The sequence below is a fragment of the Passer domesticus genome, chromosome 12 (genome assembly GCF_036417665.1).
Source record: "Passer domesticus isolate bPasDom1 chromosome 12, bPasDom1.hap1, whole genome shotgun sequence".
NCBI lineage: Eukaryota > Metazoa > Chordata > Aves > Passeriformes > Passeridae > Passer > Passer domesticus.
The window spans coordinates 16,931,832-16,951,544 of NC_087485.1; the positions used below are offsets into that span (position 1 = coordinate 16,931,832).

The window sequence follows — 19,713 nt, forward strand, 5'->3', positions numbered from 1 at the left end:
AATAAAAATGCCCCAGAAAAAAAGATGCTAAATTTACCATAGGTGTAATACCCAATCCTAAAAATAAAGGTAAAAGTATTTCTGCCACTGCCATGCAATGAACAGCTCATTCTGTGCCCAAAAATGATCTCTTTTTTTTTTTTTTTTCGTTCTGCAAGCACTGGTGATGGTGCAGAGGAGATGTCACTAATCTACTTTGTTCTCAAAATCTAGTGACAAAGATAAATATTCCCAGAGAATTTCCCTGTGAGGCTCTCCAGAAGAAGGCTCTCTCTTTGCTTTGCCTATTCTCCCTTTCGTTTTTTTAGCACCAAATCTAATTTACTTGGGAAATTGTGGAAAATTATCAAAACAGCTCCGATTTCACCCCTACTGAACAGCAAAAAGCCAATTCTTTTACAGCATTTAAGTTTCCAAATGGAGAATCTTTGTATTCCTACAAGATGTTTTACCGTGAAAGTCAAAAATGAAAACAAGGATGCCCAGAAAAAAAAAAAAAAATCACACTTGGGAAAGGTAAACTTCTTCAAAGAACTCTCCACAGCAGGTTATCAATGGAATCTAATGGAACTTCCTAGGAAGATCAGTTCTGAGTGAATTGCTGCAGGAACTAATTACTGCAGAGTAAAATGACAGCACACAGTGCTGAAGAGGGCTGAAGCTCCTGACACAGTTGGCCTGCTTGTTACTTAAATGAAAGAGCTGGATAGGAAACTTCACATCAGTAAGGAGGACAAAGACGTGAAAAAGTATATTCTTGAGATGAAACAGAAGGTAACAATGTAAATGAAGAAATTAAAATCAAGCCTGGGCTAACTGCAAGTTAAAAATCGATTTGACTGGGCTAGAATAGTTCCTTCAAACATGGATGTCAAAAAATTCCATGTGAATGAAATTCTGAAATGAAATCATTGAACACCACAAAACCTTTCTGCAGAGATTCTTAGAAAGAAAGAAAATATTCTTAGCTTAGCTACATGTAAATATTGCTGGACAGCAATAAGTTTAAGGCAACTGATGCCTCCACTATAAATTCATACCTTATCATTAATACCATTAATAAGACTGACAAAGCACAGAAATCGAGTAACAGGTTGAAAATATACATTGGAAATAACATAAATAGCAAAAGTAATTTTCCTGGCACAATCTCTGCTTAGTCAAAAATGAGTAGAGCTGAGGAAGGAATATTTGCTGTACAGTAAGGAAAGCTTAAAAAAATTGCAATCTGTAAAATAACATGGACAAGGATAAAAGCCAGACCTCCATACAGTAATCTAAACATGTTTAGTATTTTATTAAAAATGTGGTTAGAATTTTTTGTTATGATGAGTGTGTTTAATTAGAGAAAAGAAGGAGGATGGGTCTTTGTAGGGTATGGGACTCCAGAAGACATTCCAATCCATTGACTGTTCACAGCCACAGCCTCACTCTGCACAGAGGGGAGCCCTTCCAGACCTGTTTTGAAATCCTGGATTGATCATAAACTCACCCTTTACCTGGCTGACTCCACCAGGATTAGTCATTTATTCAGGTACCTTGGGCATTAAACATCTTTTGCTTATGCCAGCACAAACCTACAGCAATCTTGCTTTACATCAGCACAAGACAGAATGCAGAATTTAACACCAATTACAAACTGGCTCTTCCTTTAGCTCTTGCCAAATAGCAAGGAATTATTTGTTGCTTCCTAGGTACCTTGGTGATTAATGAAGTTTAAGAAGGGCACCTTCACTAATAATATGTGCCTCACATTGATCATGTTTCCAGCAATCATTAGTATTCATTAACAGCAGTCAACTTCTTAATTCCTTTTTGCTTAAGTCCAAATTATTGCAAGTTATTTACAACACCCTGTAGGAAAGAACAAAGCTCTCAGAAAATCTTAATGGCTTATTCCCAGATCCTCATGTACCAGCACTTCTGGGAAATACATACACACTGCAAAAATATCCTGGCTGATAGTCCTGAGAATTAACTGCACATAAAACTCTCTGGACAGAGTAAGCAGAAGATAAACTTGCATCAAGCACATGGCAGAAATACAAGATACAGGAAGGTAAAATTACTCACTTGCTCAGGTCTGATTGTCTTCTATAAATCCAGCACTGCAGGCCTTCTCCTCCAGGTGGTCTGGTGCAGTGTCTTAGGATAATTACAGCATCAAACCATCCTACAATTTGTCTGCACAGTCTCACCAGAAAGCTCCCGGGCCAGTTCCATACAAGGAGCTCTCCCAATGTGCCTATCAATTTACTTCTTGCTTCTTACAAACCAAATCTGTTTTAGAATAGTGGAATCACAGAAGATGCTGAGTTGGAAGGGACCCATCAGGATCATCCAGTGCAGCCCCTCTCCCTGCACAGACCCCCAGAAATCCCCCTGGGCATCCCTGGCAGCCTCGGGGCTGTGCCCATCCCTGGGAGCCTGGGCAGTGCCAGCACCTCTGGGGAAGCAGAACCTTTCCCTGATGTCCAGCTGTTCCCTGGGTGCTGTCCCTGGCCCAGGGAGCAGAGATCAATTCCCGCCCCTCTGCTTCCCCTTTAAATACCTTTAACTGGGAATTAAAAATATTTTTGCCCAAGCTGAGTATCTCTTGCCTGTGACAGTGACTGGTAAAGATTTTCCCTCTCTTTATCTTACCCCTAAACTTTCTTATTTCAGTTTTTCCTCCCTCATCCAGCTGAGGAGCAGGGGAGAACAGGAAGCTGTGTGAGCATTTGTCTGGAATCTCTGTCTGCCCAAAGATTTCCAGCATTTCTTTTTCACAATGGTCCCATCCTATTTTTCAAAACCTACTCTGAGCTATTCCTACATCCCTCCAGCCAGGTTCTCCACTTTGCAATCTGTGTATGAAAAGTATTCTAAATAATATCTATGCATCTTTCTTATCACTTTTCTCTTTTGATTTAAATATTCAAATATTACAAGGCAAAGCATCAGAGCTCTAAGATTTCTGAATACATCACCCATCTGGCAATGGTCTGATGTTCCTAGCTGCAGTAGAGGAGTAAATCTGAAATTATAATTCCTTCAAAGACTGTCAGGAGGACATAAATTTGCTCAAATCTGTAACATTTTGTGAAATGCACTAGAAACATTGCATGCCTCAAGTTGCAATGTGTATATACCCCGTATCAGGAGTTCAAATATAGAAAAACAAGTGAAATCTATGATAATTTATCCACTGAGGAACATAAGAAAAATATAATGCCATAAACACAGAGACTGCCTTTTGGAGAGTTAGTTTCTAATTCCTCTATTGGATTGAAATAAAATGGAAATATTGTGGTTCACAACTGTAAAACACAAATGTACAAGAAAAACACAGACCTCAGGTGAGGAGAAATCTGTTGAAGAAGAAATAGTTGACTGCATTTGAAAATATCAGAGATTTCTGCTGGTGTGTCATTCAGCAGAGATTGTTTCTTTCTTCCTCAGGTGAGCTGCCTGTGCAATAGGAGAACTAAACAAAATAATTGTCAGAGCTTTAAAAACCCAACACTCACATTCACTTGCCATTTGTGGTTCTGCACTTCTGGTGCCTCATGGGACATTCTGGAGGCATCTCATTGGTGTTCAGGCCTGCCCAGCCAGCCCCAGCTCCATTCACATCCACAGAGGTCTGTGATGTGCGACAATCCTCCAGCCAAGGAATTTATTGTCTCACCCACTCCACCTCTCTTCTCTCCTTTCACATCAGAGCAAGAAGAGCACAGGAATGAGGAGAGGTTTGGATGTAGGCTTTGGCAGGAAAGGCTGAAAATCCTTCCACACTGTGGAGATCAGCCCTGCTAATGATGCCTTGTGAAGGCTGACCTAGAACAGAGACTAGATGGAGCTGAAGAATAAAGCAGGGATTTATTAAGAGGCCTCAATGGATCCACCTTGGGCAACACAACCCAAAATGGTCCCAAAATGACTGCTCACGGGGTCTCTCACTTTGATCAGTTCTGCTCCATTTGCATATTGCAGTTCATTGTCCAATTCCAGCCCATGCAGTCCCATCCTTCTTGTTTTTCTCTCTTCAGTCCACGTTGTTTCTGCTCTTGGGCCTGAGATTTGGATCATTTGTCCTTGGCTAGAGTTGGTCCTCAGCTAGAGCAGGAATTGTTTTGTCTCCCTGCTCTGTGCAGAGAGCTCACCATCCCCTCATATGAAGCCCAGACCCACACACTGAAGCAGCACAAAATTGGAAAAATATAAAAGCTAAAACCTGAGGCATCACTAACACTGTCCTGAGTACTTTCTGCAGCAATGAGGGGGGCAGTAACCCCAAAGCTGATCTCTCTCCTGGGTCCAAGCAATGTCCTGTGCTATCATACAGTTTCTGATGCAGAAATTTGAGTTTGATGAACAGCTCTGTGACATAAAAAGAAATAATTGCCATCATCTTCCTGAATAGCTAATTTGAAAGCCTGGCAGCTATAAACACACCTCCAAAAAGCAGCTATTAATGAATGGCTTTTCCTCTCAACTTTTCAGGTCTGAGAAAAGAATAAGGAACTTCAAGCTTGTCCATATGAATGATTATGGAGATATTTGTCATCCACAGGCCCAGCTTCATGCATGGGTTAGCTGTGGATTCACCTCTGTGGGTTGGCATGAGGCCCTGCAGCCAAAAACCAAAGCAGAGCTTCAGCAGTGAAAAACCTGACCCAGCCACACAGTTAAGCAGCTTAGACATTCCTTTTCCACTGGATTTCTTTGTAGCAAAGAAACAGCTAAATAAATAATAAAGCAAATTTTAGAGAAAGGCTTGAAAAATTAATGGAAATCTGCAAGATCAAGCCTGGAAGAGCCCGATGTGAAGCTGGCTGCATAGCTCTGATCAAATCAGAATAGTCAGGAAACAGTTTCACAGCAATGCAGACATCTCTGGGAATACTTTTATAGTGACACAACCTCAGCACAATTTATTAGACTTGTTAAGATATATTATAATAATATCTGACAAATAAGTAAGTTTGGATCTATTCCAAAATGAATCTACATATCATTGTAGCAGATTCACATGCTGGTTTAAAAATATGGAATTATGCAATAGACAAAATTACCATAAAGGTAAAGGAGCAAAATAAACCAAGCAGTAAATAAATTGATTTTCAGGTGATATAGCTCTTAAACCTCCTCTGAACCTTGGCAACACAAAACAACACATGATGAAAGAGATGAGCAATTCCACTTCACTTGTCCCATTGCTGGGCTCTAAAACCTGGAGCAAATTAAGGGATGGGGATTTCTAGCAGAGAGCTTTATTCTCACTACTGCTTAAATGTGCAAAATAAAAACAAGGCCTATTTATAAAGTGCTGATATTGGGGAAACTCCAGGCAGCACTGAACACTAAAACTCTATGGCTGGTCTTTTCTTCAACATCCTGGTTTTTCTGGCTCAAACTTTAGCCAGCTCTGTTGGCATTTCCTACACTGGGTCTCTCTCTCTCTCTGGTTGAGCTTTTCTTTCTCATTTTTGAGAAATACTTTCTCATACTTTCCTCCTGCTCAGCCATTTCTGAGACTGGCAGTGGGAGAGAGGAATTTTGCACATGTAAAACAGTTCCCAGACTTTTTTGTTTTGAAGCCTGCTAGCATTTCCACACTTCCTACACACGTAAGCAGGCTCTCAAAGAATAACAAGAGAAAGAATCTGTTCTCAGTGCCTGAACTGAAGCCTCTCACAGCTCAAACTGTTGGATTTTGCTGACCAAACTTTACAAGCATTGTGTCTCTGGAGGAAAGTGGATGTTAAATTAATGTCCCAATGCCCTGGGCTCACTGAGCACCTCCTGCTCTTTAGCAGTGGAGAAGGGTTTAATGATAATTGCTGTTACAAAACAAAATCAGGTGTTGGCATAAAAAGCTGAGATCTTTTGTCTCCTTGCACTCTGCTGGCGTTCTGACACCACTGAATCACAAGCTAAAGAAAGAAAGAAAAGGAGCAGTCTGAAGGTGCAAAGAATGTGCCAAAAAACTGACTTGTTAAAGAAGAGAAGGTTGATGATAAGCAAAAAAAAAAAAACCCACAAAAAACACAATCCCAAACAAACCAGGATTGGTTAGCATTTCTGAAGGGTAAAGAGCTGGGAGGAAGAAACAACAAGGAGCTGAGTAAGAAAGCTCAGTTTTTGTAGTCAGTCCAGTCTTGGTGGGGAACAAGGTGTAATCACAATGTACCTGTAAGAAGGGCCCAAATGCCAGGTATTTCTCAGCTTTTAGAGTATGTGCAGTGGAGTGTCACTTTTATTTTGTACATACTTGATGGAACATAAACGTGCTGAGAGCAAGTTCAGGAAGGAAATTTCAGTTTCTCAGAATTTTTTTATTTTCTAGAAAAATAACACTGAGTCAGGACAATGAGCCAAAACTTGGGAGCCTGTACTTGTTGCCAAATATGACATATTTCTAGAATGAAATATCCACTTCAAGGTACCAAACTACTTGCTAAAAATTAGAGCAGGACATCCAAGCAAATTTGGTAGTTCTAGAGAGATATGGATAAAATATATGGATATGAATAAAATATCTGTCATTTCCATGGTTATTCACCATTGACTAACACATGAGATTTTTATTCTGACTGTGGAACTTAATTTCAGTCTGCACCTGCCACAGCTCCCATCACAGCTCATTAGGGATCCCCCACAGTCAGGAAATCTGGAGAGCAGATGCCAAACAAGTTGGCCTGCCTAGGGATCTAGTCTAGAAGCCATGGATTATGAAATCACATGGCAAGTGGTTCCAAATACATGACCTAAGAGGTGTTGGGTGCTTGGCAACCCATCTGTATTCATCTAGAGCCAGATGAGCAATTTAAGAGAAAATGAAGTTTCATTATGAGCTCATAAAAATGGAAAGCACTTACATGAAATGCTTCCAATCACATAATATGAAAAATGGAACAAGTGAAAAAGTCACAAAATGCAAGGCTATTGCTACTACAACAATCTGGTAAATAAATTCCAAAAAAATTCTCATTTTCGTGTTCTCCTCCATTGCTAGGTCATATCCTCATAAATTCCTGAAAACTCTTACCAAAGGAATACAAAGAGCAGTTTCCTCATGTGGGAAAACACTCAATATTGTAATGGCAGCACTTACTACAATTTATCGTTTGCTGCCAAACTACACACTGCACAGAGGGCACACTGCTGCAATGCATATAGCATCAGTGATCCCGTTTTTAAAATCATACAGAAAGGGGATATTTATTGAGAAGAAAACCTGACCCTCAACAATGCACTGTTGTTGGAGATGATACGAGGAAATCACATGATATATTTCACACTAGGGACCAAGGAGAAAATGCTTCAAATCAAATGCACTTTCTGGATGAAGGAGAACACACAGAGCAAAGCCAGACAGAGAACCTGCAACAACAGGGTACAATTACAGTTACAACTGCTCCAAACACTGCTCTCCAAAAGCAAACATTTTTTTAGAATTTCTTTGGGACCTCTGTGGCAATTTAAGGTGACTTCTTTAATGGAGGAACTCCTACAACAATGGGAAAATCTCTGTGCCATAAAATTGAAAAACCTTTACTTCTCCTCTCCCATACAGCACACGAGCATTTTGATTACCACTCCACACTAAAAGGATGTTTCAATTTAAAGCTCTTCAAGGGGCTGCCAGAAATGCTCCTCTCAATGATAAGTCCATTTTACAAGACAAGTGGGAGAGCATTGCCTTCCTAAGGGCCAGGAAAGTATATTATTGTGTTATTTACAGCCAAGTGACAAAACAAAGAGAAATGTGGAAGATGTCAAAGAGAATCCAAAACCAGAAGCATTAACAAATAATCTGAAAAAAAACACACAATGCTTGGTTTTTTTCTCTCCCCACCCCATTGGTCTTAATATACTCTGAAGTTTAAAAATGATGGAAAACCTTCTGAGGGAAGCCTCAAAGCTGTGATCTGCAGGTTAACCAGGAGGTAACTTGGTTCTGCAGGTTGAACAATCACTGTTGGACCTCCTACCTCATAAATAGGAAAAACTGAGGATGAGAAGGTCCATGGCAGCCGGGGCTGCAAAGATCACACAGTGGAGCTTAAGATCCTGAGAGAAGTGAGCAGGAAAAAAACTCAGCTAAATTAGAGCTCTGAACTTTAGCAAAGGAGATTTAGCCTGTTCAGGGACCTTCAGGGAACATCACAATATGAGACTGTCCTAAAGTGCAAAGAGGTGCAGGGAAGAGGCAGGGCCTGGCTTGGGGAAGCGTTTCTATCGAGAAAGGTCAGACCACAAAGTGCTTTAGCAAATATCATGGACATTTCAAAGCCTGTATGGATTGAGGATGCTCAGAGAGTTTTTCTATGCATTGGGAGACCATTCCCTACCCCTCTGAAACTTTCCAGCAGCCACACCAGGTGCCCAATGCACAGATCCTGAGCAATCTGCTTGGAAAAGCACCACCGCATATGAGGACAAGAGTAGGTGATAGAGAGAGGCCTTCTAAAATAAATCATTTTAATCAAACCCAAGATATTTTGAAAAAAATCTAACAAAACCCAGGATTATTTTGGTTCTCTGTAATAAAATGACATCTGCATGAATGAGTATTGCTTTCCTGTTTCTTGTGCTGCATGTATACTATTATAAACACAAAATACAGACATAATTCATTTGAGAGAGGATATAAACTAACAGTAATCTGATAATAAAAACATATTTCTTGGTACAAAAGATTAAATAAGAATGCATTTTATCAAAAATATTTTCCTTTGTCGAATATCCTGTGCACTAATTACTATTGCATTTCTAACTATCTGCCACTGGCAGATTACAAGCCTAATACTGTATAGAGAAGAGCCTATTTCACTAATATTTTTTTAAACACTAGTTTCCTATCCCTGGAGGTATTTAAAAGCCGTATAGATGTGGCACTCAGGGACGTGGTTTTGTGGTGGCTCAGGCGGTGCTGGCTTAATTGTTGGACTCAATCTTAAAAGTTTTTTCCTACCTGAAAGACTCTATAATGTTGTAATTGTATGATTATGGCTCTCATTCAAAAATGCCCCTAGATTATTCCAACATCTTCACTGCAAATTGGATCAGACTCAAAGGTCAAGAATGGTACCAGAAGACTGACTAATCTCCAGCAGAAGTGATGAAAAAACCTCTATAAATTAGTCACTGCAAGAGTGCACTTACCTCCCTTTCTCCAGGCCTTGTGGTGGCTAAACTCCTTCAAGGGCTGAGGAGAGGCAGAACTTTACCTGTAAGTGAAACAATTGTTTGGTGAGCATTTAGTTTTCCTGCAGGAAACCTGTGCCAGTCCATCAGGAGCCTGCTGAAGTTTGCCAGAGTTTGTTTTCCCATTTTGCTGCCACCTGGGCGTGGAGCTCCAGCCAGGTGAGGCACCTGGCCCTGTCACTGTCACAGGGGCCATCGACCCTCACAAGGAGCACACCAACCACAAGCACTCCTTCCCAGGGGCCTGGGCTCTGGGATAGAGACATGCAGCTGACAACTGCCAATTATTTCATCTTTTGTGCCCATTTCCCTCTGGGACACTCACAGTGTCCACTGCTGAAGGTGCAATACACTGCTGCAAATATCTTCATTCTTCCAATGAACATTCTGCCCAAGGAATTTAATTACAAGGAGGAGTCTTTTGAATGGGTTACTCTTGCAAGCAGCAGTAGACAAGAGAGATGAGAAATTAAAGAAAAATAAATTGTAATGTTGGTAACAAAAAGACAGACATGATGCATAACTTGTATATTAAATAAATATTACCCATTTTGTCTGAAAATTGCAAAGGGGTATCATGGCAAATAATCATTTGTCTTTATAAAGGAGCCAGGAGTGTTCTGGAAGTTTACTGTGGCCTCAGTCAAACAAGGCATGCAAGCATCAGTTAAGTTTAAACTTTACAACCCATGTAATGTAAAAATATGTAAAAATGGACAAAGGGCACATTTTAGATGACCAGAGTGACCTTATTTGCTTCTTTAAAAATGCTTTGGATAGAGATATGTGCAAGCAAAGCACAGTTCTCAGACTATTTGGAAAAATGTTTAAAGTACACACTTATGTTTTAGCCACCCTGACAATTATAACTCTGTTATTCAAGATCTGCTTATTTTATCATGGTAGCTTGTAACAATAATAGCAGTATTTAAAAAAAAATAAAAGAAAGAAAAAATAGGAAAAGGGAGTTACTGGCAAGTCCTATCAAAATCATCAAAAACTCTGTGTTAAATCTTAGCACACCTGTTTTCCAAGCTGTTGACAAAGTTCACAAGAAGGTTTGGGGAGCACACAGTGCAGATTTCTGTTGAAAACATGTATCTTAGCCATCAGGGGAAAGAATCATAAACTAATATCAAAGAAATGAAGGCAGAGTTGGATTTTAAAATAAAAACCCTTTGTTCAAGTTTAGTATTTACTATTTCATTCAGCTACAAGCACAAACACACCTGGTTGGTTACAAAGCTACAACTCCTCTCCAGGAAAAAGGAAATGCTAAATTAAATAACTCCAGGTATTTTTTCCTTCTTCATAGGACTTATCTTTTGAAGTAAGAAGTTCCAAAAATGTTGAGAAAATTTCAAGAGAAACAGATGGGATGAAAAGAAAGTCTGTTAGATCACCCACTAACAAAATGTGTGGATTTGGTCATTTCATATCTCAAGAAGAGTTTCAGGCACTTGCTTAGAGTAAGGGTACACTTAGGCACTCTTCAGAACAAGGACCTATGCTGGCTTTGCTCTGAGAATTGTGGAATGGTTTGGAAGAGACATTAAAGATATTTTGTTCAGCCCCTGCCATGGCAGGGACACCTTCCACCATCTCAGGCTGCTCTAAGGTCCATCCAACCTGGCCTTGGACATCTCCAGAGATTGGCCACACTGAGCTCACCCCAAAGCTGGAACAATCCCAGCTGTGCCAGCCTTTCCTCCCAGCAGAGCTGCTCCATCCTCTGCTCATCCTGGAGCTTCCTTTGGGCTCATTCAGTGCTCACCCATTTTAGAAAAGCACAACAGCAAAAGCATCTCCCCCAAATCCATCAAGCAGTTCCTCTTGCAGAGCTTTTTGCAGGAGCTGTGCATGTGAAGTGCAGCACGTACAGTACTGCTGATAAGTGTTGGCACAGCAGGCAGTCCATAATAAGCCACAGAGACAGTAAAGTATTGCAGCAATTCAGCACAGAGACAAAGAATTCTGGCCATGAAGTCATCTGTCTACACAAATCTAGGAAAAGCAGGAAAAATGACATCTTCACTGAGGCAAATAATGTTCCAAACATACCAAGCCATGTAAATCATTGCAGGAGAGCACATGTTCATCTTCATGAGCAGACTATGTGCTGACAGGTAGATCATTCACAGCACTGGCAGCCATGGTAGAACTTCTATTTTCTCTGACTTGACTTCCCAGCACTCTGCTTACTTCATACATTTCAGTTGGAGGGAATAAAATAATCCAGCACAAATAACTGTTGCCACAGAGATTATTCTGGAATTACATACTCATCACACTTTCTTTTTTCTCACATTAACTAGACTAAGACTTGCAGGAAGAACTTTTCATATCCTGATTTAACTTGGGGATAAATGTCAATTAAGTCCAAAGCAGTTAATGCTAAAGAAAAAGAGTCTTTCTGAGACGGGTACTGAACCAAACCAAGTGAGTTCAGAACAGAGATCTTTATCTCACCCTGGCCAGTTCTCTGAAAATTAAAAAAAAATATAACCCATACAATTATTACATTATTTTCAGAAATTCTGCTTGATTTAAATTCATGGAAGAATGGCATCTCATATTGGAGCCAGTCTGGTCACAGAGCTCAGAGAAGGGGAATAAGAAGATTAGAGAAGACAACACCACAGAAGGACTGGCTAGAACAGTCTGAGAAAGAGGCATTAGGATACTACAGAGATTTTATAACATCCTGAGAAGTAGTGAGGAAAAAACTGTGGGGCAATAGATTTTCTCACAGTACAAGAACTGAGAAACCATCAATGCAAGTATTAGGTAGCATATTAAAAGTCCAAAAAGGAAAGTAATGCTTAAACTTTTAACACAATCCATAGTTACATCGTGAAATTCATTGCTACAAGATATGGTGAAACACAAGAATAATTTTTAAAAGTCTGAGCTATAATTCCTGGAAGATTCTTCACAAGTCACAATCAAATGTGATTTGAATAGTTTTCAAGGCATTTCCAACTCAATAAATCTGCACCATTGTTAGCCAAAAGCTCAAATAATAAAGAGGGGAAAGGTCACTCTTCTCCTTCAACATTTCTAGTCCTTTTTTCTGGAAACAGTGAAAATTCTGCAGCTTCAGGTGTTAGGAACAAGATACAGTGTATGACAGCTCTCAAATTCTTATTATTTCCTTAGGAATCCTGAAGGAAATCCCAATCAGAATGCACTTTAATAAAGGGGTCTTCCTTGCATAGGTGATTTCAGGCTGCATGTATAACAATATTAGTTTCTAACAAGGGCAGAGAAATATGACTAGCTGATAAGATGTAGACATTGTTTATTAATTTCTCAAACCAGCACCAAAGTTTCAAACTTACTAAACTCATAGAAAACTAAAGTTCTCAAAATCCTGCTCAAACCATGAGCTACATATTTTGTATTCTAGAAAAAATGAGTTCATGCCTTACATTTCTAAACTTCTAGTATTGCCATAAACATCAACCAAGACATGTAAAACCATAAAAAACAATTCCCCAAAAGTACAAAATTAGTGCATGTTGGGATATTTTTTTCTCCTCACGGTCCTGTTCGTATGTTTGGTGAGTACCCTTCTAATTGCACTTACCAGAACTTAGTTAATTAGGGGAGTTTGCTAATTTTTTCAGAGCAACTGGAATAAAAGACAGAGATTCAATTCCATTTAACATCATGCTACAGCTATTGGAAACAAAGCCTGCTTACTTAATGAAAAATAAAGAAAAATTCCAAGTAAAAATGGCAAGCATTCCACATGCTATGTCCAAGCCAAAAGGACATGGAGCAGAACTATCCAGAAACATAATGGATTCTCCAAATACTCTCAAGGTCCCATGCTGCCATGCCTCCAGTCATCCCAGGAGCAATGACCACACTGGAAAATCCATAGGAGAGCCCTCACCCTGTGCATTATTGACCTTGAGAGGGAAAGGATGCACAGCTCCCAGTGCTACAGTCCCATCACTTACACTCCTATGGACACTGGGGGGTTGGGATCAGCCAGGATTCTGGAAACAGCTCAGTGTTCCAAGGGCATTTGACCCTGGAAATTCAAATGGAGACCTCTGCTGTGAATTATTACTCCCTTACATTTGAAATAAAATAAAATATCATGTTTTGAGCTGTATTTAAATTACAAGAGTCCCAAAAAAGGAGTCCTGAATGCCTAAAGAACTGAAGCAGTCCTTTTGATCTGAGGATCACAAGCTTCCTGAAAACAATTTCACAGACTTTTATGAGTTGCAAATGCCTCTGTGACTGAAATGTTCCTTTAAAGAAACAGCCCCAGACTAATTCAATCTGTGACAACAACAGTTTTTAGCTGACATGCCCGTGCCATTTCCACACCAAGCCCTGGTCTGTAGGGTCCGACATTGCTCCAGAAGGAGTGGCATCTCATAAAGAATCAAAATTTCTTGATCTGATATCCTCCTTTGTTCAGAGAATGGCCAGAGGTTTCTCCACCCACCCTGACCATGCAAAATGCAGTGGACTTATACTTGTTAAAAGTTCATCTACTGAACGAAAAGCACTGAAGCAACAGGAGAAGCCAGCAGTAAATATGGCAAGTTGAAAGATCTTAATGTGGTCTTAAAGACACATTAAGATCTTTCAACTTATAGTTTTATTAAAAGTCTTACTTTGGTGTCAGTTTGGGGCTGGACAGAACTGGAAAAATATTATCTTGGAAGTCGCAGCATGTTTTTGGATTCTTTAGGGGTTCTTTGTTAAGGTTGGGATTAAATGTGTGAGATGGTATTTCTTGTTCAGATTCAGATGTTTATTAATTCTTATCTATAGTACAGTCTTATAAGTTATGAGTCCTATAGTATTTCACATATAAACTAAAAATTGAGCTGAATCTTTTTCTCTAGAAGGCCATTTAAGGATAAACTGTCTAATTGAGAAGTGACACCTAAATTATTTTTACTTTTAACCTAATGATTAACTACTTGTGCCACACAATGCTGATGTTTTTATCCAATTACACAATACTACCTAAACCTTTGAAACAGAAGGTGAATAAGAAGGACTAGCTTCCACCTTAAAATTTCTATCTTGTTTTTTATATATTGTATATTCTAAAACTTTAAACTCGAAGTTTTTTACTATGTGATAGTACACACTTCTATTCAAACTCCACACCCACAATCCCAGTCCTATCACTCAATTTTGGAAGCCTTCTCCAGGTCAAATGCAGTGTTCTCTTGGGGGTCAGTGCCTGGCAACACAGGAAATCTAAAATTCTCACCAACCAGGGTTCCAACACTTGTTTTTTCTCCATTTGCATTATACACTACTTTATCTAGAATGCACCGCTAATAGGGAAATCTTCCTGTTGTTAAAAATACTTTGGAAAATTGTTTGTATTGATTCTTGATTCAATTTCTAATTGATATCACTAGAATTCTGTGTTTCGTACCAGTTCTTACATTTTATGCAACCTATTTTACCTATTAATTTAAAACCAGAAATGTGTTCCCCAGGAGCTGAATACCATTTTTTCCTACTTGCCATGCTAATGTTCATAATGGCTTTACCAAAAATCATAAATAGATAATTTGAGTTAAAAAATTATTAATTACTTCTACTGCCACATGTCCTGAGTATTTCCTAACTGTGTATAAAACTGATCCTTTCAAGATTAAAACTCTATTTTCCATAAATTTCCATCAAGTATTTTAAGAGAGCTCTGCACTGGTATTTTAATGTTCACTTACTTTGAAAACAAAGTGTTTTCATCCTGTAGATATCTCATTATTTGTCAATCTTGACAATTTCTTTGTTCTGCTCTCTCATAAACCACTTTCCTTGGGAATCCCTGAGGAATGCCTGTTTATCCTAGGGAATACCTCCTTCCTATCAGTCGATGTAATTGGAGAATCTTCTTTTCACCTAAAAAGCATCCATCAAACCCTCAAACAAACAACAAACAAACAAATCAACCCCACGCCCCCACATCTTTCAGATCATTGTGCTGTTCAAAGGAAGCACCTTTAAATTTTTTAGGAATGTGGTGAAGAACACAGTGAAGAACATGCAGCTCCTGTAAACACCTAGGAGACTAAAATGTGCTGACAAAAACAAAAAAAACGTGGTATGCTTCAGTCACCACAAAAATTATGAATGAATTTTTCTACTTGTTGACAACACAAGTCCACAGTCCTCTAAAACAGGTTAGCTGTAAAAAGAAATGTGATAACTCTCCAGGAGCAACAGAAAAATTTAAATTCAAAATGATATGCAGCATTTTACTTCCTAATCAAATGCTTGCCAGATTATGGATTTGATAAAGTGCACACAGCCAGAAATTACACTTGCAATGAATGCTACCTGTCAATAGCTGGTCATTTATTTCTCCAAAATCAAGTGTTAAGTCATTGAAAAAGTTGTGAAGGGAAAAAAAATCCAGAATAGCAGCAACAATAACAGAAAACAATCTGCAAGAACCTCCTTAATTCTCTTTTCTGTAACATTTGAAGTGAGAAAGTGAAGAATCGCTAAATACATTCTGTGCTTGACTGGTATGCAAAACTTCCTGTCAATGGATGTAAACTCCTAAAAAGATCTGCAGCTTAGATAAGAGAGCTGCTGTGGGACCAGAGAAAAGAATTTTACCTCAAGGATAGCACAGAAAAGAAAATAAATGTCAGGTTCAGAACAGATGTTAGGAAGCTTATCAGGAGATTAAGCTGGAAATGGCCTGAAACACAAAACATCCCTACACCTTGTAAGATGCTTAGCAAGGTGCATCAGCACCACCCAAGCACTGCAACGCAGAAAGGAGAATTTTCTTTTGTTGGCTTCCTTTCTGACATGTTCTTTAACCAACCCTGAATGTGTGCAGCTTCTGCTGCTTCCTAAAGCAGCTGCCTCCCCCAGGCTATCAGCCAGCCCTCTACCTCTCTTGGAATTCTGTCATTACCCCCAAATTCCCCTGCTGTTGTCTTCACAACCCCTTGGCCTTTACCTTTCCTCCTGCCCTCGCTTATCCACTTCATTCCACTCCTATTTCTCACCAGGTACCCTTCACACAGCAAGTTTTACTCCTCTTCCCCAACAAAGAAAGTAATTCTAGAAAAACACACATCATATTACTCACTCCTGCATACTTTATTTCTCTTGCTGTGTTATCAGTGTTCATTACACACTGTTTGATAAGAGGATTACCTGTTGATCTCTAGCACCTCTTCTGCACTGGGTATGCACAAATAGCTGTTTTCTTGCCATTAATATAATTTGTTACTTGCAGGCTGTGAGTTCCATGGGATTTCAGTCTGAGCCCCAACTCCAGAATTACAGCTTTACCTGTGGTTCACTCCACAAGATGGAATTGTTTTCCCCATCTACCACCAATGCAGAGTTTACTTTTAAAAGCTTGTCAGTAACACACAACTGTGCTGTCTTCTCAACCTTATTTTAATGGACATTGCAAGAACAGATTACACTCATGCACCTCACAAAAAGCAAAATTTTTACCGTGCTCACTCATGCAAAGGAGACAATTTTATCTTAAAATGTTTACCTGTCTTTAGGGAACCTTGCAGCATTTTTATTCTGAAATAAAACAGTTCTTACATAAGCCAGAAGGGCACTCCACATTCTAAGATTTGAGCTCTGCTTAAAAATTGACATTTTTTATTCAATTGTTCATTGAAATTTCAAGTTTTTGATACTAAAGAGTGCAGTTTAAATGAAAACAGGATCCCTGGAGAATTTAATAGCATACTTCCCATAGTTTAGACTTTCTGAACAAGTCAGCTTTTATCAGCAATAATTGAAGTTGCCAAATTCAAGAACAGAACTGATGTGGCTACACACTGTGAAACCATTTAGTGACAGCACAAATACAGAACACTGTAATTAGTTGCCTAACCATTGGTACAAAAAAATTGTGCAATGTACTGCCACCTCTACAAAAAAATTCAAAGTGCTTATAGTGTGCATTATTTCTAGAGTCATCAACATTAAGTGGCTTGCTTTGCCCATCTGTACGTGTAATTAATTGATTCATAACTTTATGTAACTGAACAAAGATATTTGAAATATATTGAAGTGTTATTGAAAGATCATTATTCCAAATGATCACAACAGCACCTGCATTTGAAATTCCAGATTTTCAGTTTGACTCGTGTAAAAACATTCTGAAGGACTACCCAAAGAATGCTTTTGAAAGTGATATTTGTTCCCATCAGGTACATGATGTTGCTTGCCTTTAAGCTGTTTCAGAGCCATTCTTATTTAGTGAAGATTTTTTACTTCAAAGAACAGAGGTTTACATGAGGTCTCCCCCTTGGTGCAACTTCACAGCTGCACAGGTGGAGGAAAATGAATGAGCACCACAGCGAAGGAAAACAAAACATGTTTTCATACAAAACTCCCAGAAAAGAAGGTTATGAATGTTCTTTTTGACTTTTGACTTACATTTTTATTATGCTGCTTGACCTGAACTTCAGTCTAGCCTTTCTCCTGCCCATGAAACTCAAAAGATGGACAGAGGACATATTACACTCCCAAAAAAAGAGAAATATGCCCCATGTTGCTGCTTCAGAAATTTACCTACCATCACCAAGCTGTTTATTAAATTACATGTAGCAGAACTGCCCAAAACTTTAATCTTTACCAGCCAATAGTAGAAGACATAAAGGGCATTATATTATTCTACCAATTTTCCTCAGCCTATATCCTTTCAACACACCCAAAGCCATGTGTACCAAGGAAATTTAAGAGAAAAAAAAAAAAAAGAAGTGAGAGGTCATTTCCTCTTATGATACATAAAGATGGAGTTCCATATTTATGCAAATTATTTAACAGTTTCCTAGGTTTATTTTACAAATTTAGATGCCCTAGTTTTGAAAGGTAAGTAGTTTATTGTAGATATGTTCAGAACATCTTTGCTTGATTCATTTAATCTCTCCCTTGCACAGGTATCAAACTGTGATTCACTCACTGAGGTTTGAAGACTTTCAGTTGTTTCTCTTACAGGGACAAGTGGAAGGAGCTTGTGACTTCTTGGATACACTCACTGTAACTTTTAAAACTAAATTTCCTTCTCAGAGCAGGACACAAATGATCACAGAATCACAGAATCTCTAGGTTGGAAGAGACCTTCAAGATCATCGAGTCCAACCCATCCTATCTTATACCTCAACTAGGTCATGGCACTAAGTGCCACATCTAGTCTCCTTTTAAACACATCCAGGGATGGTGACTCTACCACCTCCCTGGGCAGATGATTCCAGTGTTTGACCACTCTTTCTGTGAAAAACTTCCTCCTTAGGTCTAACCTGTATCTCCCTTGGCGCAGCTTGAGACTGTGTCCTCTTGTTCTATCTGTTGTTGCTCGGAGAAAGAGACTGACCCCCAGCTCACCACAGCCACCCTTCAGGAAGTTGTAGAGAGTGATAAGGTCACCTCTGAGTCTTCTCTTCTCCAGGCTAAACAAACCCAGCTCTCTTAGTCGTTCCTCATATGGCTTGTGTTCCAAGCCCCTCACCAGCCTCGTTGCTCTCCTTTGGACACGCTCAAGCATCTCAGCGTCCCTCCTAAACTGAGGGGCCCAGAACTGGACACAGTACTCAAGGTGTGGCCTCACCAGTACCGAGTACAGGGGAAGAATGACCTCCCTGCTCCTGCTGGACACACTATTCCTGATACTGGCCAGGATGCCATTGGCCTTCTTGGCCACCTGAGCACACTGGTGGCTCATGTTCAGCCGACTGTCAACCAGTACCCCCAGGTCTCTTTCCACATGAGCACTGTCCAGCCACACCATCCCCAGCCTATAACGCTGCAGGGGGTTATTGTGGCCAAAGTGCAGGACTCGGCACTTGGACTTGTTGAACTTCATCCCATTGGATTCTGCCCATCCATCCAACCGTTCCAAGTCCCTCTGAAAAGCTCTCTGTCCCTCTAACTGATCGACACATGCTCCCAGCTTAGTGTCATCTGCAAATTTACTAATGAAAGACTCTAAACCCTCATCCATATCATCAACAAAAATATTAAACAGAACTGGCCCCAGCACAGACCCCTGAGGGACACCACTGGTGGCTGGCCTCCAGCTGGATGCAGCACCATTCACGACCACTCTCTGAGCTCGGCCATGCAGCCAGTTCCTTACCCAGCACAGAATGTTCCTGTCCAAGCCACAGGCTGTCAGCTTATCTAGGAGTATGCTGTGGGAGACAGTGTCAAAGGCCTTGCTGAAATCCAAATAACATCTACAGCCTTCCCTGCATCCACTAGGAGGATTACCTGGTCATAAAAGGTGACCAGGTTGGTTAAACATGACCTACCCTTCCTAAACCCATGCTGACTGGGTCTGATACCCTGGCCATCCTGTAAATTCTTCATGATGGCACTTAATATAAACTGTTCCATTATTTTGCCAGGTACTGAGGTCAGACTGACTGGTCTATAATTACCAGGATCCTCCTTTGCACCCTTTTTGTGAATGGGTGTCACATTGGCCAGCTTCCAGTCTTCCGGAACCTCACCAGTGAGCCAGGACTGTTG

At 39.8% G+C, this 19,713-nt stretch overlaps 1 long non-coding RNA gene across 1 annotated transcript in view; it reads right to left on the minus strand.

Moving 5' to 3' along the window:
- Positions 1-19,713, minus strand: part of LOC135279661 (uncharacterized) — an 85,720-nt gene that overhangs the window by 17,226 nt on the left and 48,781 nt on the right. The window contains exon 3 of the long non-coding RNA XR_010346885.1: positions 9,154-9,218. This is a non-coding gene — a long non-coding RNA (uncharacterized LOC135279661). The remainder of the gene's footprint in view (positions 1-9,153; positions 9,219-19,713) is intronic.